At 35.2% G+C, this 23359-nt stretch overlaps 1 long non-coding RNA gene across 2 annotated transcripts; it reads left to right on the top strand.

Annotated features, from left to right (window-relative positions):
• Window positions 1-8749: 8749 nt before the first annotated feature.
• On the top strand, window positions 8750-23085 carry LOC149497581 (uncharacterized). Of its 2 annotated transcripts, XR_016320129.1 has the most exons (10): window positions 8750-8884; window positions 9287-9975; window positions 10199-10232; window positions 10631-10739; window positions 10816-10891; window positions 11336-11426; window positions 11547-11610; window positions 11723-11809; window positions 22114-22214; window positions 23005-23085. It is a non-coding gene; the product is annotated as an uncharacterized LOC149497581 (long non-coding RNA). The 2 variants fall into 2 exon arrangements; XR_016320128.1 differs by lacking the exons at window positions 22114-22214; window positions 23005-23085 and adding an exon at window positions 17850-18095 and having other exon boundaries at window positions 9287-10232; window positions 10660-10739.
• The last annotated feature ends 274 nt before the right edge of the window (window positions 23086-23359 follow it).

Here is a 23359-nt window from a genome sequence, read left to right as displayed (position 1 = left end):
ATTACTCTGAGAACTGGTATTTTGTTCCTTTTGATTTGTCAAAATCTCAGGAATATTATCATAATATATTAATAGAAACAGGATCTGTAAAAATTAAACATACTTTTGATAAAAATAAAACTATTTCTTATTCTTCTTTACAAATAAAACGCGTCATCCACCCTAAGGATTGGCCCGTATCTTCTTTATTTACTCCAGTAAAATTTAAAACTTTGTATAAACACTGTATGGTTTATAATTATTTTGATTATAAAGACGCGTGGGATAAAGTTTTTGGAATTCAAAATCCAACTACCACGCATTCATGGTTAATATATTTTGATCAAAGTATACGGACTGATCTAAAAATACCAAATTGGTTTAAAAGATGGTGGCAATTTAAAGGTATTTCTGAGGAAATCATTCCTTCGAATATCATTTCTTTATATCACTACTTTAAAGCCCATTATAAACCTAAACCTGAAGAAGTTCATATTCCCTCTCTTATGTACTATTGTATGTCCTTCTTCACTCCATGGGTATATCAATGGTATTTGGACTATCAGTATATTCCAGGAACCCAGATTCCTATGTTAGTAAAGAGACATAAAATTAAATGGTGGGGATCCTTTAAAAACTCCACTACTGAATTAAAAATCCGTCAATGGATTCTAAATAAATTGTCCAGCCCATCTAAACCAGCTTTAACGTATGCAAACACATTAGCCATTCAGGATAACCCTCAATTTGGTATCCAGAAGGCCCAATGTCAAGCCCGTTTAGCTGCTGCTAAAACGCCCGAAGAATATAAATTGATCTCTCAAGAGATGTTTGAACAACTCTCTACCAGTTCAAATCAGCCCATAAACCCATCATCTAGTAAAGCCCACAGTGCATCCTCTAGTAAATCTTCAACCACTACACGCCATAAAGGTAAAAGTAAAACTGTAATATCATCATCCCAATCCTCATCCTCAAATGAAGATAGTGATAGTAATGATGATATTCCCGTCCCCATTAAAATCAAAAGTAAAACAAGTCAAAAAGCTAAAGCAAAGAAAGAAAAGATAAAAAGAGAAAAAAAGAAAAGAAAAGCTAAAAAAGAAAAAGAAGGACACCTCATCGTCCTCATCTTATTCTGACTCATTGTAAATAGGCAGAAGGAACCTTATTCCTTCAATTTTCCAGTAAAACGCCAAGATATTATTCCAACTGATCAAGTGGCAGACCAAAAATTATTCAGCTACAGTAAAGGTCAATCACTGTTCAGCTACAGTAAAAGCCAGGTGACTATGCTTAACAGTAAAGGTCAAGACACAGTGGCAGACAACCCACTGTTCCGCAACAGTAAAAGTCAAGATTTGGTGGCCGACATGTCACTGTTCACATGAATAGTAAAAGCAAATAGTAAAGATTCCAAGAATTTGTTATTTAAAGGGAGCCTTTCCTCTTGTGAAGGCATAAGCTTAGATTAGAGATAAAACTTAGACATCTCCCCTTTCCTTTCAACGTTTCTTGTAAGGATTCAAGGTTAGAGATTCTTTGTAAGTATAAACTAGTTTGAGCTTATCATTTAAATTTTAAATTTTGTAAATCAAATTTAAATTTTGTATTTTATATATTTAAATCAAAGTAAATTTTATATCTTGCTACTATTCTAAGACCGTGTTGACGGCACATTCTTCTTCTCCCTCCACACTCTGACTTAATTCTGGGGATCCCAGGTTAAGGTTGCAGGAACCCTAAACCCTGTGTTAAATATATTGATAAAATTGGTTGAGTTAATTGATAAATATTAAATTGATAAATTAATTATAAGTATGCTCTGTGGATGCGGCTTAGTCTGATCTTCCACATCAGAAATATTGTTTTAATTATAAATAGCATTTACTTCAGAATCAACATACTGGTAAAATAATTTGTTTTGTGGTCCTTTAAAATAATATGAACTTATAGATCCCATTGATCATAGCATTCTTATTTATATGTATATTGACCTTTAGTCAACGATCCTCATCCTTTTGTTGGTATATATATATATATATATTTAATAAGTGAATTAAATGACTAGTAACCAAAACTAATAAACGAATGTGAAATACAATTTTTCGAATTAGAATTCTTACTTTAGAATTTTCTTTTAATTTAGAGGTTTATAGAACTTCAAAATGCGAGGACAAAAAGCTGGAAGCATGCAGTGATAAAGACAGTCCTTTTAAAGGACAATAAAGAACTGTGAATAGTGTTAGATAACTAGTATCATCCGCATGCATCCTTGCATTCATGCATTACAGCTAAATGTTATCATGTATTATTTTGTTGAATTGACATATTATGATGCACTAATTGTTGATATAAAAAAAAATTATTTGATTACTTGTGTTGTGATATTGCTGTGCCTTATTTGCGTGGAATTGGGATGAAGTGAGTCACCATGGGTTTGTGAGACTGTTCACTGTGATATGGATCCTGAACATGATGAAATTATGAAATTTGACTATTTGCTGGGTAAATGGGAGATCGGCGCCCCCATGTGCACCTGATGATATGGACTGTATAGAAACCACAAGATGGCCTCTTGTTGTTGTGCACCTGATAATCTAGATTTGATCGTAGCCCGCAGGGTGGCCTCCTGTTGTGTGCGCCTGATGATATAGATTGGATGCAGACCACCGGGTTGCCTCCCGTTGGTATGGAAAAGAAAAGAGAGAATGGAAAAACAATGAGAGGACTGGTCATGTGAGGATTAGACCGGTCGGCCAGGTATGGGGATTGACTCCCTGGTGCGCACGTGAGTGGATAGGCCATGTGGGAGGACGGCTCATCGGGGGTTTCGGTGACTCCACTGACTAATTTTCACGTGATGTGATTATATGAAGGTGATAATAATTGTGATTGTTGTTGTATTGCCATTCGTGTGACAAACTGCATGATCATGTAACTAATCGGGTGACTAGATAATATATATATATATATATATATATATGTGATTATGTGGAGTGAGAGGGTTATCTAACCCTACTCATTGAGTTTGGCGCTCACCCCTGCCTACTATTTTTTTTCAGGTAATAGAAACGAAGAAAAGCCCCTATGGAGTTGAAACATTAATTATAGAAGACTGTTAATATAAATGTAAAGGTAGAGTTCCGCAATTGTATTCCAGTTGGGTTGTAAATGAATAATAAGAGTCCATATTAAATATATGAACTGTATTTTGGATATGTATGTGAAATAAGTTATTGGGCCTGAATTCACAATAGAATATGAGTTTTAAAAAATTTAGGCTTACTACGGGCTTCGGGGCCTTAAGCCCATCTAGGTCCTAATGCCGGTCCGGCCCGCGGAAATGGGTCGTGACAATTATTGTGTACTTTTACTAATAATACATATATTGCAATATTTAATAAAGTTGAATTTTAATTATTATTATTATTATTATTATTCTTATTCTTATATTTTAAGTTAATATGTTATTTCAAAAAAAAATATTATGTTTGTCAGTTTTTTTTTTTTTCAAATGCAAAAGAAAGAAGTGGTATAAACTTGAGAATGATGAAAAATAATGAGATTTTAATTAAAAATTTTAAAATATCTTTTATCATGGCCATGTTAAAGATATTTTAAGATATCTCAAATTTCATTAAAGATATTTTAGAAAATTTTATTATTCAACATTTTGTTCCAACATTTATATATAGCATAAGGTTATTTCATTATTATTTATAATAAATTTTATTGATTTTATCTTGTTACAAATGTTTATATGTAGATGCACGAACAATTTATGGAAACGTAATTTTAATCAATTAGAAATTTTATTTTAATAATTTAATTTATTCTAACTCGATTAAGGGATTCTACATTTTTTATAAATGTTTTTTTGCCTGAGAAACTGCTTATAAATGTTGAATGTGGTAAGAGGAAAAAAATTAAATGGATAAAAATATCCTTAATAATTATAAAACACCTAAAGAGGATGGGGTGAGTACTGTTCATGTCATTGTTGCGCACCCTCAACCCAGAATAATTTATATAATTGTGTTGTGGCACTTGGTCAAAAGTGGCTTGTGGATGAGTTGGTTAGCATGCTTGGTTTGTAGACAAGAGGAGCACTTTCAACCCTTGACAGGCGTAATTTTGTTTTCATTTTTCTTTCTTTGTTTGTCCATGTGTGACGCGCGTAGAGGTAACCTGTTTGCCACCTATATGTCTCTTTGCGTTTCTTTTTTTTTTTACTTTTTCTCTCATTTTTTGACTGCATGTTTGCCACCTATATGTTTCTTTGAATTTTTTTTTTTTTACTTTTCCCTTCATTTTTTGATTGTGATTTCTTCTTTCTTTTGTTTTCGTTTTACAGCGATTCATCCTCTCTTTCTTTTCTTTTGGTTTTCCTACAAAAATTTTTTTCTTTGTTTCTTTGCATTTTCTTTTTCTTTCATTTTTCATTATGATTTCTTCCTTTTGTCTTTCTTTTCTTTTCGTTTCTACAATTGATCTTCCTCTCTTTATTTTCTTTTGGTTTTCCTGCATTTTCTTTAGATTTTTTCATAGACATAGCCTCTGGCAACAAAAAGTCGGAGAAGAGAGTCTTTCGGCTTGCATCAGACCAAAATAGAAATTTCCAGCTTCTATTTTTTCAGTTTCTAAGTTATTTTGGTGGAGCCAAGATGATAAGGAAGAACTGCACTGTTAGGCATAAGCTCTGATACCAGTTGTTGGACATTAAGTACCACTTGCCTAAACTCTGATATCACTCGTTGGGCCCTTTCAACCAATTAAGAGAAAATTAACGCAGCGGAAAAATAGAAATGAGACACACAGAAATTTACGTGGTTCACCCTCAACTGTTTAGGGCTACGTCTACGGGACAAACTCCGAATCATTCTTCCACTATTAAAAATAGTAGGTACACAAAGAGAGTAATACAAAATAGTGGCACTCAAAGTGTTTCCCAAAAACACTCTATAATAATTTTTTCACTATTTTTCCCTCCCCTAATTTTAGGAAACCCTTCCTAAAACTAAATAACTCTCTCTACATTTTTTTTTCTTCTTTCTGCTGTGTGCTTTGCTTGAGGCTTCGCTACCTCTATTTACAGGAGAGGTTAGTGAATGAGCTGTGTATAACTCATTCACGGCTCTCCATTTTGTCAACAATTGCTTGTAATTATTGATTTTCCTTTTTCTTTTCTTTTCTTTCTTTCTTCAAATAATACGTTTTTCTTCTTTTTTTTTCTTTTTCAAAAGTGTGTGGGTCCCACATGTCTAAGGGACCATAATAATTCTCTGCCTCCCGATGACATGGTGGGACTCTCCATTCCTGCCGCTTTGACACATAACTCGAACTTGTCCTTTTGCCTCAGTTATTGACAGAGCAACACACTTCTATAATCTTGACTGCCACGACACAGCTCCCCTTACAAATGTGATTGGATATCCTGAAAATCCATTTCACTGCAGTCCAATGTTCATTTCCAGGATTTGAAAGAAACCGACTCACTACTCTAACTGAGTGAGCAATATCTGGCTGTGTACAAACCATGACATTCATCAAGCTTTCAACTGCTGAAGCATATGGAATCTTTTTCATTTCTTCCTTCTCTCCATCTGTGGAAGGACACTATTTAGAACTCAATTTAAAGTGATTAGTAAGAGGACAACTAACAGCTTTAGCGTTTTCCATTCTAAACCTTTGAAGTACTTTCTCAATTTACTTCTCCTGTGACAACCATAATTTCTTGGCTCTTCGATCTTCATGCCAAGAATTTGCTTTGCTGGTCCCAAGTCTTTCAAAGCAAAAGACTTACATATCTCTTTCTTCAAGCTAGAATTCTGATCAACAATCAACATATCAACCACATAGAGCAAAAACAATGTAGTCATCATCAGAGAATAGAAACACAGTGATCTGAAGTAGTCTTTCTATAGCCATGCTCCCCCATAACAGACTCAAACTTCTTGTACCACTGTCTCATTGCCTGCTTCAAGCCGTACAAGCTCTTCCTCAGTTTGCAAACACAATCCTCTTTTTCTACGAAACCCTCTGACTGCTCCATGTACATTTCTTCTTCCAAATCTCCATATAGGAAGGTAGTCTTTCCATCCATTTGCTCGATTTCCAATTAAAAACTGGCGGCCATTTTGAGCACTGGTCGAATGGATGTCATTTTCACAACTGGTGAAAAGATCAAAATCAATACCCTTTCTTTGATTGAATCCTTTCACAACCAGTCTAGCTTTGAATTGTGGTTGGGAGCTGTGTTCTTCCTGCTTGATCCTGAACACCCATTTGTTCTTCAAAGCTTTCTTGCCTTTCATCCTCATGCAAGGACTTCATTTCATCTTCCATGGTTTCAATCCAGTTCCTCTTGTGTTCATTTTTCATAGCTTCTTCAAAGCTTTCAAGTTCTCCCCCATTAGTCGTCAGTACATACTCATTGACTGGATATCTAGTAGATGGTTGTCAGACTATACTAGATCTTCTTAATGTTTGAGAACCTTCCGCTGCTGGTGGTTGAATATGAACACCATAATCTTCATCTGGTTCATTCTGATTAGGAACTTTTGGATTTTATAACTCTGGCACTTGTTCTTGTGGAACATTTTCTTCATCTCCAATTTGTCTGCGTTCTATTGGAGAGACTCTCTGTATGTCTCTTAAGTCTTTATCAGATCTATTGACACTCTGCTTCAATATCTTCAATAGTCTGATCTTCAACAAATACAGCATCACGATTTCTTATAATCGTCTTCTGGATTGGGTCATAAAACTTATAGCCACATTGGTCTTGGCCATAGCCAATGAATACACACTGTCTAGTCTTGACATCAAGCTTAGACCGTTCATTCTTCGGTATATGCACGAAGGCTTTGCAACTAAATACTCGCAAATGATCATAGGCAACATCCTTTCCTAACCATACTCTCTCTAGAGTATCATACTGTAGAGGGAAACAGAGTGAACGGCGAACTGCTGTGTGTAACGCTTCACCACAAATCTTTTAGACAACTGCACGTGAGAGTAAACATTTGACTCTCTCCATCAAAGTTCTGCTCATCCTCTCAGCCAAACTGTTTAGTTGCAACGTCTTGGCAGGTGTCGTTTGATGTCGAATGCCATGCTCTTTGCAGAAAGCATCAAATGGCCCAGTGTACTCTCCACCATTATCTGTCTTAATACACTTCAGCTTCTTGCCTGTCTGTCTCTCAACCAAGTTTAGAAGAGTTCAATGTGTATACACAGGTCTTCCTAGAATGGTCATCGATAAATATCACAAAATATTGATTTCCACCATATGACATTGTCAATGGTCCACACAAATCTGAATGAATCAGATTTAATACATTCTTCATTCTAGAAGGAGGGGTAATCTTGAAAGCTACACTGTTTAGCTTTCCTGCCATACAATCAGGACACTTGTCTATGTGAACTTCATCCAATCCAGGTACTATGTTCTTTCTTGCCAGATTTTTCTTACTCATGTGGCGTAGTCGTTTATGCCACAATTCAATTATACTGTCATTCTCCGCTACACTCAAAGTGTCTTAGGAGAGTTTCGCATGCATCACGTATAGCTTTCGGTCTTTAGCTACCACAAATGAACCTTTTGTGAGCTTCCACTGACCATTTTTGAAGATGCTACAGAAACCTTCATCATCAAATCTGCCAACTGAGATTTGGACACATGCTCAAAAGCCCATTCCTCATCAGTCTTCTCTTCCGTTAGTTCAACTAAACACAGGAAAATGCTTTTTGATTTCCATAAGGAGATCTCTCATTTCTCTATATATGGTAATTCCCGCCATTTAGACTGATCATTTAGCTTGTCCATTTTGACTTGCGCAGAAAATCATCACCAACATAAACCGTGTATGTGAACAGTAGTATATGTGAATAGTAATTATACACGTGAATAGTTCTGGGCTTATTCGAAACGGACTCGGCAATAGTAACACCAAATAGTACTGTTCACCATCAACTTTGAATTACTATTTTACTATTCATCATTAAGTCGATTCTGCAACCTCTTTCTGAGCGGACAGCACCAATGGACTCGTCGTAATTTTCTCTTCGTCGTGATATATTTATTTTCAAAATATATCCACGGATTCGGTACCGCTATCTGACTGGCTGGACCTGCCGAAACCTTCGGCTCTGATACCAATTGTTGGGCATCAGCTCTGATACCAGTTTTTGGGCATCAGCTCTGATACCAGTTGTTGGGCATCAGGTACTACTTACCTCAGCTCTGATACCACTCGTTGGGCCATTTCAACCAATTAAGAGAAAATTAACGCAGCGGAAAAATAGAAATGGGACACAAAGAAATTTACATGGTTCACCCTCAACTGTTTAGGGCTACGTCTCTGAATCATTCTTTCATTATTAAAAATAGTAGGTACACAAAGAAAGTAATACAAAAATAGTGGCACTCAAAGTATTTCCCAAAAACACTCCATAATAATTTCCTTACTATTTTTCTTTCTATATTTTTTTTCTTCTTTCTACCGTGTGCTTTGCTTGAGGCATTACTACCTCTATTTATAGGAGATGTTAGTGAATTAGCCATGTATAACTCGTTAACGGCTCTCCATTTTGTCAACAATTGCCCTGTTGATTTTCCTTTTTCTTTTCTTTTCTTTCTGCCTTGAAAGAACAGGTTTTACTTTTTTTTTTTTTTTTTTTTTTAAGTGTGTGGATCCCACATGTCGGAGGACCCACAACATGCACCTCACTTGACTGGGTAAGTCATAAATCGTCCATTTTGATTTGAGAATTCACTTTCCTCGATATTTTTCAGTTTTGTTCAAGAAATTATAGTCTCGGAGACTGAGGGTGATGAAAACTGATTGCTGCAGATAGTTTCATTGAATTTGATGTTATACTGGGAAAACCTAAAATCAAGGTTTGTTTGATTGTATATTTCTCATATCGAGTGTTGAATTTCAGTATTGAAGTTTGGTTTTGCTTTAGATTTTTTTCAATAGACGAAAATGACATAGATTGCATTTTTTATCTGTTTAATTTAAAGATGTGAGTAAATTAAATACATTGAAATTCATGCAAAACAAATAATAGGATGAGGGTGATGATTCGTTGATTGCTGCAAATATTTTCATTGAATTTGATGTTATACTGGGAAAACCTAAAATTAAGGTTTGTTTGATTGTATATTTCTGACTTCGAGTGTTGAATTTTAGTACTAAAGTTTGGTTCTGCTTTAGATTTTTGTCACTGGACATAAATGACATATATTGCAATTTTAATCTGTTTAATTTCTGAATGTTTATGGTTATGCATTAAACAGGCCCCAATACATTTCGAGGTATTGCACATTCTATAAATGCAGCCAATGGCTTGGTACGTTCTAAAATGACTTATGTTTATTTCCTTGTTAATATAGCTGAATGATTGCTTTATGAGTTAAAACTGTATACATATATTGATCCATTAGTTAAAAGGTAATCCCTTATCTAATTATTAATTTCGTTTTATTTTTGTATTTTAACTAATTAAGTTTATCCCAATTCTCTCTTGGGGTTTACTTTTGATTTTGAGACATTCTTTCTTGATCAATTTGATTCCTTAATATGGTTTTATAATTTTTTAGCTTATTCATTCAGTTACAGTAGCATGGAATAGAGCTCTTATTTATGCAATCAACCAGCTATTAAATGAGTCAGCCACGCTTTATTTTATTTTTTAGATTTTTTTCTTATTTTGTTATTTCTTTCTTTTTCTTTCTTCTTTCCTGCGTTGGTTTTCTTTTTCGTTTTGCTTTCTTTCCTGCGTTTGTTTTCTGCTGTTTCTTGCGTTTGTTTTCTTCTCTGCTCAGCTTGGTTAGGTAAGTTTCGAACTTCTTTTTTGTTTTTCTTTGTTTCTTTTTTATTTTATTCCCTTTCTTTTTTTTCTACTGTTTTTTCCCCTTTCGTTTGTATTTTCTTTGCTCAATTTCAAAGAAGGGCAAGGGAGAGGAAGCGGGATTTCACAGTAGAGGTAAGTCATAAATTTGCTTTTTGAAGTATTTTTTTCATTTTGCTTTGTTTCCTGTGTTTGTTTTCTGCTGTTTCCTGCGTTTGTTTTCTTCTTTGCTCAGCTTGGTTAAATATGTTTCGAACTTCTTCTTTGCTTTTCTTTGTTTCTTTTTTGTTTTATTTTCTTTCTTTTTTTACTGTTTTTTCCCTTTTGTCTGTATTTTCTTTGCTCAATTTCGGAAAAGAGCAAGGGAGAGGAAGCGGGATTTCATAGCAGAGGTAAGTAAGAAATTTTTTTTTTTTTGCTTTTCGAAGTATTTATTTTTGTTTCCTGCGTTTGTTTCTTTGCGTATTTGATTTTTGTTTTTTTTTTTTTGGTTTCATTTTTATTTTGTTTACTTCCTTCTTTCTATCATTCTTTTTTTGTTTTGTGTGTTTTTTCTTTGCTGGATTTCAGAGAAGAAATAACTTGATACTGATTTACTTAGAAAATACAAGTTGATGAAAAGGAAAACAAATTTACAGAAAACAAAAGTTAGGAATATTTTTATCTTTAACAAATAATTTTAATCAATACACAGAAAATGGTAAGCAATTGAAAATTTAGAACATTCTGTGACAAAAACATTCTAATTAATTTGTTGGATTGATCTTTGTTGTTTTGTTGGCAAATCCAGCAGTAGCAGTGAAATTTCTTTTGTTGTAGATCGAAATTTTGAAAGCGATCGTGTGGAACCCTTGAGCAATCGCCTTTCGGAGAAAATCGAGCTATAAAGTGCTAAGCTGGTATATTACTTCTCTATCATTGGTGTTCCTTTTTTCAACAGATATCAGAGTTCTCATTGTTTTGAAGCTTCCTTAGTTATTTACCAGGTTAAGGCAACTGTAGAAAATGTTGATGGAGCTGTTCGAGAGCTTCCTGATGCCAACTTGGTAAGGTACTCTTTTCACTAGACTCACAATTAGTTTATATATTTTGAGAGATTATCACTCTCTCCTTTTGGCTATTTCTGAGTTTTCAATTTTTCTTTTTCTTTTATATGATAAATAGTGAAATATAATGACTACCAACTTTGCAACTTTTCCAAAATGAATGAAATATAAATGTGAAGGAGGTTAGGTTGTCTGAATATTATAAAATTCTGATTTATCATACAAAAATATGATAAAAATTTACAATTTGACCATAATAAATAGGACCTTTATTTTCTTAAATGTATAGTTGAAATTTCAATGTATTCTTTCCTAAGCAGTGAAAAGTTAAAGATTATCAATGAAATGCTTATATTGATATTTTTTAATTGTTACCAAAATAACTTATTGTTCTTGAGAAATTGTATTGCACATGGTTCTTACAACTTATATAAAATGAAATATTCTAGAGACTAGAAGATTTAAGGGCAATTCACTCTCAACCTATCCATCTACTGCCTCACAAAAGGGACAATCATTCTTTGGATGGCAATACAGAAGGTGACAAGTTCTTTAAGTATTTTATGGTATTCATTTCGTGGGGATAAAAGAAAAAAAAAATTATACTAAAGCTATTTGAAACTATAATTATCTTTCTGTCTTCGCATATCACATCCCAAGGTGAAAAAATAGGTTCGGAACATTTCAAGCCCATAAGAACTTTGGGTTGTGGTGATACTGGCAGGTAATACTATGGCACTTCTGGTTCATGTTCTTGAGTTGCCATTTTCTTGATTTGTTTCAGCTATAGTTTGATTGGATTTCAATTTTTAACATTGGTTGTGTATTTGATTCAGTGATCATTTGGTGGAACTGAAAAGTACAGGCCAACTGTATGCTATGTAGGCAATGGAAAAATATCTATGATGCAGAAACGTAATAAGGTTTGCATATAAAAACTTAAAATTTTCCTGTTCTGCAAATCGCATGCATTTGATAGCTTTGAACTATATCATTGAAATTATATCATTGAAATTAATCTACTGGTGCATAGAGCATGCATTGAAAGAAAGATTGTTAGAGTTAAGAGTGCAGCAATCTAATCACAGAAAGAGCTATAAAAGGAATAAGAACAAATAGAAGAAGAATAGGAGGGACTTGTATTGATTATATATCTGTGATCACAATTCCTATATCTAGTATTTGGATTGAAGAAACAAAAGAGCAAGGAACAAAAGAACAAAAGAGCCAAACAATTAAGAAAGATGATGGTTGCAAGCAACCCCCTGGAACAAGCCCGTAGCAGAATACCCTGCTGCAATATACTGAAGATTCCAAAAGATGCCCCCCTACTCTTGCCAGTAGCCTCTATATAATCTCTTTCCATAACTAACTATGTTGACCTAACAGTCTGCCTTGATCTCCAATCTTCATAGTGCTATTTCCATTATTATCCCTTGTTTTTTTTTAATTCTCCTTGAGTACACCTTATAGGGTCTTAGGCCATGATCCACAGCTCTATCATTACTTCCCTCTGAGAGAGCAGCCTTGTCCTCAAGGCTGAATTCAAGAAATTGGCCCAACAGATCAGATTCATCAATCCAAGTTGCTTCCTCTTCTGTCTGACCTTGCCATTGTATAAGGAATTGTTTGATAGGTTGCTAATCTTTCGTTGGTAGATTTTGGCCGGTTGAAGTAAGCGACCTTCTGGGCATTCAAAAGTAGTAGGCAGAGTGTCAACCACAGGATGTGCACCAACAACTTTCTTAAGTTGGGAGACATGGAAGACAGGCTGAATTTTTGCATCTGAGGGAAGCTTCAATTTATAAGCCACAACTCCTATTTTCTCGATAATCTCAAATGGCCCATAAAATCTGGCAGCCAGTTTGGCATAAATTCTGGAAGAGACAGAGTGTTGGTAGTAGGATCGGAGCTTGAGGAAGACTTTGTCACCAATGGAGTAAGTGACATCTCTGTGATTCTTGTTCGTATATTTCATCATCAGTTGCTGGGCTTTATGCAGATTAAACCAAAGTAGGCGAAGGATTTCATTTTTGTCTCAGAGATGTTAGGATAAAGCCATCACTTTAGATTCTCTGTGCGGTTAATGTTGAAGGGTAGGCAGTTTACGACCATATACAACCTCAAAAGGAGTTTGGCGGATGGCACCCCGGTAGTTAGTATTATACTAATATTCCGCCCAACACAAACATTTAGACCATGATTTAGGTTATTCTGAGGAGAAACACAGCAAATAAGATTCCAAGCTTCAGTTTAGAACTTTCGTTTGAGGATGGTAAGACGAATTGAATTTGAGCTGAGTCCCTTGAAGACGAAATAATTCAGTCCAAAAGTTGCTCAAGAATAAAGGATCTCTGTCACTAACCATGCTGCTTGGAATGCCATAAAGTCGGACAATTTCACGGATAAACACTTCAGCCACTTTAGTAGTTGTGAACGGGTGCTGGAGGGAAATAAAATGGGCATACTTTGAAAGGCAATCAACAACAATAGGAATGCAGTCGATACCATTTGATATCGGAAGATCACTGATAAAGTCAAGTGCAATATCCTCCTGTACCTAATGTGGAATCGGCAGGAGTTGCAACAGACCAGCCGGAGATTGTGCCTTATATTTATTTTTTTTGGCAAATGATACAAGAAGCGACAAAACTTTTGATCATGGTCATCATGCCTTTCCAGAAAAAATTGGAAGCCAATCTACAGTAAGTGCGATACGCACAAGAGTGCCCTCCTTGAGCAGTAGAATAAAAATCACCTATGATCTTGGGTATCCCGCCAGAAGAAGAAGGTGGGACTAACCTGCCTTTGTAGAAAAGACGACCATGGATCAAAGAGTAGTGAGCAGGAGTAGAATTTTTCACGGTAAAGCAGAAGCAATTTGAGAAAGGTGCTGGTCCTATTGAATTTCTGCATTAATTTGATCCTAATCAACCAATTAAGGGCTAGAAATAGCCTGAAGACACAGTTCCTCATCCTTGCAAGATAAGGCATCGGCGACCTTATTAGTCTTTCCAGGATGGTATTTAATAGCAAAGTCATAACCTAATACTTGGCAGACCAATATTGTTGAGCTGGTGTGGACACTTCTTGATGAAGGAGATGGGGAAGGCTTCACTGGTTAGTACGGATTGTAAATCGTCACCTTATCAAATATGGCGCCAATGTCAGATTGCCAATACCACTGCCATTAACTCATTTTCATAGGCATTTCGTGCCGTGGCTGGATTATTGGTAACCTTACTGAAATAGGCAATAGGTCGATCCTTTTGCATTAGTACAACTTTAACTCTGGATTTCGATGCGTCAGTTTCAACTATGAAAGATTGAGAAAAATCGGGCATAGCCAGTACAGGAGAGGAACTAATGGCACGTTTCAGCATGTTAGTTGAATTTTGAGCTTGAGAGTTCCATTGAAATTTATCCATGGCTTCCTTTTTCAGTAATTGAGTTAAAGGCAGGGCTATGTGGCCATAATCAACAATAAAATAGTGATAATACCTGGTCAGGCCTAGAAATCCACGAACTGCCTTTATAGATTTAGGAGTAGGCCAATTGAGAATACTAGTAATTTTAGAGGGCTCCATGGAGACGCCATTGGAGGAGATGATGTGACTAAGATATTCAACAGATAACCTGCCCAAAGAACACTTCTTACCATTCAAATGCAGTGAATGATTATGAAGAAGCTGAAATACAATTGTCAAGTGATGGATATGATCTGCCCATGATTTGCTATATACTAAAATATCATCGAAGAAGACGAGTATAAACTTGCGCAAGTGAGGGCAAAAAACATCATTCATTATAGCCTCAAACGTCGTCGGAGCATTGGCAGCCCGGAGGGCATGATAAGAAACTCATAATGACTTGAGTGAGTGCTGTTTTGTGAGTGTCAGGAGGAGCCACCCTAATTTGATAAAACCCTTGTTTCATATCCAATTTAGAAAAATAGTAAGCCTCATGCAATTCATCTAGCAACTCTTGAATAACAGGGATAGGATACTTGTGGGGAATTGTTGCTCTGTTACGTTGGCGATAATCGATGTAGAAACACGAACTGCCATTGTTCTTTTTAACTAGTAGAAAAGGACTGGAAAAAGGGTTTGAACTAGGCTTGATGACACTAACAGATAACATATCTTTAACTAATCTTTCAATCTCATCTTTCTGTAAGTGGCCATATCTATAAGGTTTTATAAAAATCGGACAATGGCCTGGCTGAAGTATAATTCGATGATCTTGAGAACGATGTGGGGGAAGGCGAGACATATCTTGAAACACTTGCTTAAATTGATTGATTAATTGCTGCAATTGCTGAGATTCAGCAGGAGAGATTGAATTATCATTGGAAATAATAGAAGTCTCCTGGGTGGCCAGCCATAACAAGGAAGAGAAATCCAAGTCTTGGAGCTTAGTAATAGACTTTAGAGAAAATGGCAAGCGAGATAAAGAAGGATCCCCTGGAAGTTTAATAAGCTCACCATTGTGGAGGAATTTCATAGTCATTGTCTGCCAATCAACTCGCACCTCACCCAATGTCTCTACCCTCACCATTCCCAAAATAACATATCTTCCACTCAAGGGAAAGACATAAAAATCTCCAGTAACCACAAGAGAACCTAAGGTGAGTTTCAAATGTTATCAAACTCCAGGAGATTGGAGCCGATGAGCATCGCCTAATTTGACAAAAAATGGAGAAGTGGAACTGACCTCAAGATTCAGGAGTTGAACCAAATGTGAAGGTATGAAATTGTGACTGGGCCCGCTATCCACCATAACAGATAGCATTAGTGAACCAAATGTGGAGGTGGTTCGGGAGGGGTAGCATCAGTGAGAATGATGGATGATTTGCCCTTAGCCATAGTCTGAAGTATGGTTGATTTTTGCTTGGTCTGCTTGAATGGTGACGAAAGATTCCTCAAGAGAGGCGACGCTCTTCTCTAACATCTCTACTCTGGTTTCCATCTTGGTCTTTGGCATCCGGCAGGTCAGACCAAATTGTTAGAGTTAAGAATGCAACAATCCAATCATAGAAAGTGTAACATCCTCTTGAGTTGAGTCGGGTTGAACCAAACCTGGTTGGGGTAGAATGGATGATAAGCGGACTTATTTGCATGGAAAGTTTAGGACTTATTTGCCTCCAAACATATAGCTTGGGTATTAAGTTGTAACCTTTGTATACTTGAGGTACCAATTAGAGAGTTTACACAGCCAAATCACTTCTTCTAGAGTCTACCCGTTCCTATCATTTTCACTTTCCTATTTTCACGTTTTTCATTTTCTTCTTACGTTTCCCTTCCATTTCCTTGCACTTTTCATGCAAGTTACGCAGTAAGTCCACTCCAAGTAAGTAGAATTCCTTGAAGTTATATGTTATTCACTCTTTAATTGAGTTATATTGGAGATGAGTTATGAGAATTCTTGTGTATAGGAGAAGAAAGTTCAAAAGTTGCAGAAAAGAGAAGCTAAAACAGAGCCCCAGCTTTGTGGCAAGACAGGTTTGATATCTCTTGTTATTTCCCATGTTCTTTGCCTGAAAAATTGTGTGGAGTGTTGCTCATGAGATCATATGTTGCTTATTGTGGAGTGAGAGGATTGAAAATGATGTGAAAACAGGGGATGGAATGAGTTTATGAACCAGAGTTTGCTGGAGATTTTACCAGCAACTTCATCTTGATTTTGACCCCAGTAAATGATGGAACTAGGAATTGTCATAGAAGAGTTATTTGTTCCTCTACGTGTTATCTTTACGTGGGCTTTTGAATCACTCAATTGGAAGTTGTATATTGAGAGTTATGGCCAAAAGAACACAGACTGCACAATCTGGAAACACGTCGCGCGCCCGCGCGGTCTGGAAAGCAAGTCGCGCTCGCGACTTTCACATGCGCGGTCGTGACTTTGGCCAAAAACTCTCTGACTCTCAAATGGCACATCTCGCGCTCGCGACTTCCATATGCGCGATCGCGACTTAGTCTCGCTCTCGCGACTAAGGTTGCGCGGTCGCGACTTGAGCCAGAAACCTCTCTGACTCTCAGAGTGCGCATCTCGCGCTCGCGAATCACACAAGCGCGCTCGCGACTTCATCTCGCGCTCGCGACTTGTGTTGCGCGGTCGCGACTTCAGCCAGAAACACACTGACTCTCAGGATGCACAAGTCGCGCTCGCGACTTTCACATACGCGATCGCGACTTGAGCCAGAAACCCTCTGACTCTCAGTCACGATTCTCGCGCTCGCGATGTTGCAAGGCGCGCTCGCGACTTATGCTGTGACACCCTTTTGCCTTTCATTTGCTATGTAATTACATTCCTTTGCTCAACATGCATGCATCCAATCATTTTACAACAAAAATACAACATAAGAACATGGATTAAAACAACATACAAGCATTCATATGATGTGAAATTAAATCAACATGATGAACTATGAAGTTATGCAACCATTTATGTGTTATGGTGTTATATTATTGACATGTACATAAGAAGCTCCATTGAGGTTAGGTAGAAACCAGGTAGATAAGGCTATGTCGCGACATAGAATAGCAGATCTGCGCCCCATACAGTTTGGAACTCCGGCTACAGGCCGTTGAGTGGATATGATTCAACCGTGCGGTGCAAATCCGGTTAGGGGCACCAAAACGGACAATATTGGCATAGGCGAATCCGGTTCGGGGCCTATAGCATACAGTTTCATCTAGTTTCATACAGTTTATTTCACTTATCACTACGGTTTCACTATAACCTTATGGAGCCATACAGATATTTTAACTTGCTATTGCATAAATCAGACAGTAAAATAAACAGTAAGAAAGATCATCAAGGTGAAATGAAAGCCGTATGTTATGTGTGATTATATGTACTTACATAATTCTTTCTGCATATATGTGTGCTTAATTATGTCTTTCTATGTTGAGATATCCACTGGGCTCGTATAGCTCAGCGAGTTACCTGTTTAACTCGCAGGTTTTTGAGACTGGTCTAGAGAGCGTCAGCTTACAACTGCAACAGTTCATCGGTAGAAGACACAGTCTGCAGGGTAGCTTCTCATTTTGATGTGTATCTTTATATATTCCTTTCATGGCATGTACAGGGCACACAGTTGGGCCCATTTTATTTTGTAAACTAGTATCATGTTATGTATATATTCATTACATTATTAATGTAAACAACTTCTGTATAATCAAATAGTCAGTAACCATTATGACATCAGCATGTTAGAACATTTAGTCCAACCGGTTTGTAACATCTCGACTCGGTTCATTCGGGTTAACGGGTGGACCGGGAAGGGGTGTTACAGAAAGACCTATAAAAGGAATAAGAACAAATAAAAGAAGAGTAGGAGGGACTTGTATTGATTATATATCTGTGATTACAATTCCTGTATCTAGTATTTAGATTAAAGAAACAAAAGAGCAAGTAACAAAAGAACAAAAGAGCCAAACAATCAAGAAAGGATAATGGTTGCAAGCAACCCCCAGGAACAAGCCCGTAGCAGAATACCCTGCTGCAATCTACTGAAGATTCCAAAAGATGCCTCCCCACTCCTGCCAGCAGCCTCTATATAATCTTTTCCATAACTAACTATGTTGACCTGGTAGTCTACCTTGATCTCCAATCTTCATAGTGCTATTTCCATTACTATCCCCTATTTTTTTAATTCTCTTTGAGTACACCTTATAGGGCCTTGAGCCATGATCCACAGCTCTATCAGAGATCATTTCACATCCAGATCATCCTGTTCTACCCACATTGTACACTTTATTTTAGGTATTGTAATCACAAATTTTCATAAGTTTCCTTATATAAATTTCTGAAATAACCCAGTTGTCGAGTACGTATTTGCAGCACAGAAAGAACACCTCAAAATTTTCTGAAATATTTCTAATTTTATGTCACATTTATATGGGAAAGACATTAAATTTACCTAATTACATGCAGTATCTAAACATATATTTTCAATTGTACCATTTTGGAGATAGCTAAATTTGATTAATTTAATGTGTAAAGTTGTTACTCCTTACCGTACTGTAAGACATGACATAAGTCGCTTGTAATATACTTAATAAGCACTTAATTCTTAAACATACTTACTAAGTATATTATAAGGGACTTAAAACTTTTCATTCATTCATTTATATCTTGTAGAAAAGTAAATTTAGTCATTAAAAAAAGTGTAAAACTTCTTTTGATTTTTCCACCTATTATAAAAAAATGTCTTTTTAGTAATTTATTAGACATATGAAACATAACTTCTATTAAGCTCAATAAAATAGTTGAGTCAATATGATTTCTTAAACATTGATTACATTATCAAAAGCATAAATGGTTCCATAACCCATAAGCCCATGGATGATTTACTTACATACTGCAGTCCTTTCCAAACATTAGATACATGATAGAAAGTAAGTACTTTTATAGAATACAAACTTTCAAATTAACACACTTGTAATTTACATGTATCTACTCAAATATACATAACTGCTCTGTTAATGTTTAATACATCATACATCATACATATTCCAAAAAAGAAACCAAATATACAATAGTTACATTAGTAGCATACTATCTACATCAAACAAAAATGGTCCTCTGTCGTTTCCTTTTCCTTTCCTTTTCTTGCGATAGCACAAAAACAACTATCGCTAAGCATATTGTTTAGTGGTATACTATTGTAAAACGAACACAATTTATCAAATCAAATCTCTTTACAGGAATATAATGAATCAAGTATAAACTCTTTCCATAACTTTTCTTTAAAATTGGTTGTTAAACCAAAGCAGTGTTTAGCAGGAAAATTTAGGATACTGTGTAAAACCAATAGTAAATAAACTTCTGCTTTTAGAAATAAAACAATGATGAATTATAATTTATAAACCCACCATGTTAAAAAGAATAAGGAAAACAATACCATTTCAATCATAAATTCATAGTGTAGTCTTTACAGCTTTTATAGAGTCAATTCCGAGGGCCATTAGTGTCTAATGTGCACATCTAGACCTGCCATCTACAACCTCAATCTGTGATATGATTTCAACAGAAGAGGGAGCAATTTACAACCTTAACATGGAGGGAGAATTTCATATCAATCATATATCAGTGATGATTTCAAAATTACAATGGGCAACATTTCATTTTACAAACACTGCTAAAAACATTCAATCACGACCACCCCTCATACTACAGGTATCGATTGGCTAACATCTTCCTCTTTCAAAGTATAAGAATCATAAAATTCATTTGCATACGTCATTAGGTCGTATGATTTCAAAATAATCTTTCTTCTTTAAAACTTATGAAATCATTAATACTTTTAATAATTATGATTCATAAAGTAAATCCTTTGAAAATATTTTGCAAAATCAATCTCATTTTGTTTAGTAAAAGTAGGAAAGGAATAATACACTAACCTGAGTTAAAAGGCTCCCCTAGCCTTTCTCCTTTAGCAACCACCCTCTCTTCAACTCCCTTTCTCTCAGAAGTTGTAGTATGAAATCAATATTAACATTAACTCCATACTACACAATGTATACTCATACACTACCATAGGAATGCATATTAAGCATTGGAATGTAGTATTTATGCTTTTCTTTCATTTTCACCATGCTTAACCACATCTTAGAAACATAAAAATAACGATTAAAACAATAGAAGTCAATGGCATGCTTAATTCATTAAATGTTCTTATAATGCAGGATTTCAGCATTTGAGTAGCTTGCATTCCATTGACTATACCTTGACTTTCACATATTTGTTTGCCCTGAAATTTTTACAGCATGTTCCCAACATCTTAGGGTATGTCCCTGTAAAATTTCATAAATTTTGAAGCTCATTTGCATGGTCAGATGGCCTAATTATAGAATCAGAATTTCAGTTTTTCTCATGCTGAGCAGCCTGCATTGATTTAGTTATAACTCTATTTCCTTTTATCCAATGGAATTTCCCTTTTTACAGGACCTTTCCAACGTCTCAGCCTATCTCCATATAAAATTTTGTGAATTTTGAAGTTCATTTGCCTAGTCAAATAGGCCAATTACAAAAGCTAATTTTCAGGCATCCCAAATGCAACAAGTCCAAGAATGCTATGCTTGCTTAAGCATTCTCAACTCACTTCCATCACCGATTCATGCAACCAACTCTTCTATTACTTAAATATAAGATATATCAGAATCCCTAGTTCATGGAATATCAATTACAAACTCAAAATCATCCATCTTGGTGAATTATGCAAATCAGACTCTGAATTCATGCATAACTAGTTTTAATCATCTTAAATCACCTTAAAATCAATTCTAATCACTTCATCTTCACCAAGTCAGCATGCACAAGCAAGCACTTCACTTCAAAGTTAATGGAATTCAAAATTTAATCCACAGAAAAGGAGGAGGAAGTGAAGATAACTAACTTTTTCTTAAGAATTACTTGAAAATTCCTTGATTTTCACATCCTTTTTGCTTGATTTTTGATCAAAACCCTCCTCCTCTCTCACTGAATGGTTTGGAATGAAATTACCGTTGTTTAGGCATTTTGGAAAAAATCATGCTTTACCGAGAAGTCGTCCTCTATAACTCATTTTTAATTTCCTTTAACCTTTCAAATTGATTTGTAATCACCTTAATTACCATTTAATTAATTTAACATCCCCGATATATAATATTTCCCGTTATTCTAGGTTTTTTTTTATTTGAGTAACCGAATTTATCGAAAAAGCTGGAATAGCAAGAACTATCAAGTTGAGGATACTAAAAAAGTAATGCTGGATTAATTGTTAGTCACAAAGGTTAAATTGTTCTCTCATTAAAGCACAATTTATTATGATAAAAAGTAAATCAAGGGATTTTTGTTATAGCAGTAAATATCGAAAATCCATTGAGGAGGATGAACTAGATTTTTTTTTTTTGTTTATTTAAGTTATTACAGTCTGCCTCTTTTTGAAAATGGACTATTATGTCATTTAAGCCCTGGGAAATGAAGAAGATAATAGCATGCATATTTGCCTTCTTTTGAAAGCAAATGCCAATAAGGTGACAATTATGGGAATAAATAGCAACTAAAAATTCTGCAAACTGTTTTCAAGTTTTCTTTAATGTGAGATTCTAAATTGCAAATCCATTAGGTTTTTTTTTTTTTTTTTTTTTTTTTTTTTTTTTTTAGTAAAGGGTATCCTTTGGGCACCCATGATACTGCCGCTATCATTCTTCAGTGATACTCACCCCAAACTAAACTACAGTGACTGAAGATCGGTGCATCGAGGACGGAGGTGGCACAAAAGAATAAAGAGAATAGAGAGGAAATTGAAGAGATGATAAACATTGGTGCTTTAGAGAAAAGGTAATTTTTCAATTATTTTTTATTTAGTATTTTCTTTGACTTTTTTTTACTTCTAAGCAGTTGTTTATAATTCACTGTTTATATATTTTCAATTGTTTTACTTTTTTTTTTCCTATTTTCATTTACATGTGAATTCCTTAGAGGATTATTGAGGTTTATCTTTATCTTTCATATGTTTATTTGAATGCATCTGAGTAGAATTATTGAATCGAAAAATCTGTTTTATCCTCCATTTGTAGTCTATGATATTTGTAAAGGAAATTATTGAATTATATTGGTGATAAGACTAATCTCCTTTGAAATGAAATGATTATGTGCCTTTATGCAGTGGAGAAAGTGGCAGTGAGGAAGATGATGATGAAGATATGGAAGTTGATACTTCCAAGCAGACTGATGAAGCTAAACAAGCATTAGCTATAGCAGATGCACTTGGTAGAACTCCTAAGAATAAAAAGCCAATAACCAAATTTGATGACATAACTGATGGGCTAAAGGAAGTGGACTTGCATAATTATAATGAGGAGGATGAAGGTTTTACTAGAACATATCTAGCTACTGTTTCTCTTTTTATATATTATTTACTTTTTTACTTCAAGAAATGATAGGACTGGATTATGATTCTTTGCTTAATTGGCAATTTGTGTGGACGATATTATAATTAAACCCATGGACTGTAGTTTTTTTGATTCCATTGGAACTGTTTTTGTTTATATGAAATTGATGTTTGGGACTGCTAAAAAAATTAACATGAAATTGGGGATACAACTAATTGTTCATCTGTGCACCTCAGGCATTGAGCTATTCAGTAAAGGACTTGGGAACCTTTACTACCCAAGCAATGATATGGAGCCGTATCTAAAGGACAAAAATGTAAGTTTGACTACTTTCTTATATTTTGGATATAATTTCTTTTATCTTTGGCTATTTTTCAGCTTTAGCTAAATTAATTTTGAATTGTATTTAATTAACTTTAATTAGTTTATAATATTTTGATTATAAATTTTTTCTCAATTTGCATTTTGAACGAATTTCGTTTTTTCTTAACTTATTAATTTATTTTTATTTCAGGAACCATGTGTGTCTCATTAGGGATTCCTCGGATAAAATTTAACATTGAAACGAAAATGAACCAAGCCCATTCAATT

This window comes from Jatropha curcas, chromosome 3 (assembly GCF_041381405.1).
Source record: "Jatropha curcas cultivar XTBG-Jc1 chromosome 3, XTBG_Jcur_1.0, whole genome shotgun sequence".
NCBI lineage: Eukaryota > Viridiplantae > Streptophyta > Magnoliopsida > Malpighiales > Euphorbiaceae > Jatropha > Jatropha curcas.
Note: the sequence above shows the minus strand (reverse complement) of the source record. Positions and strands in the feature narration are given on the sequence as shown.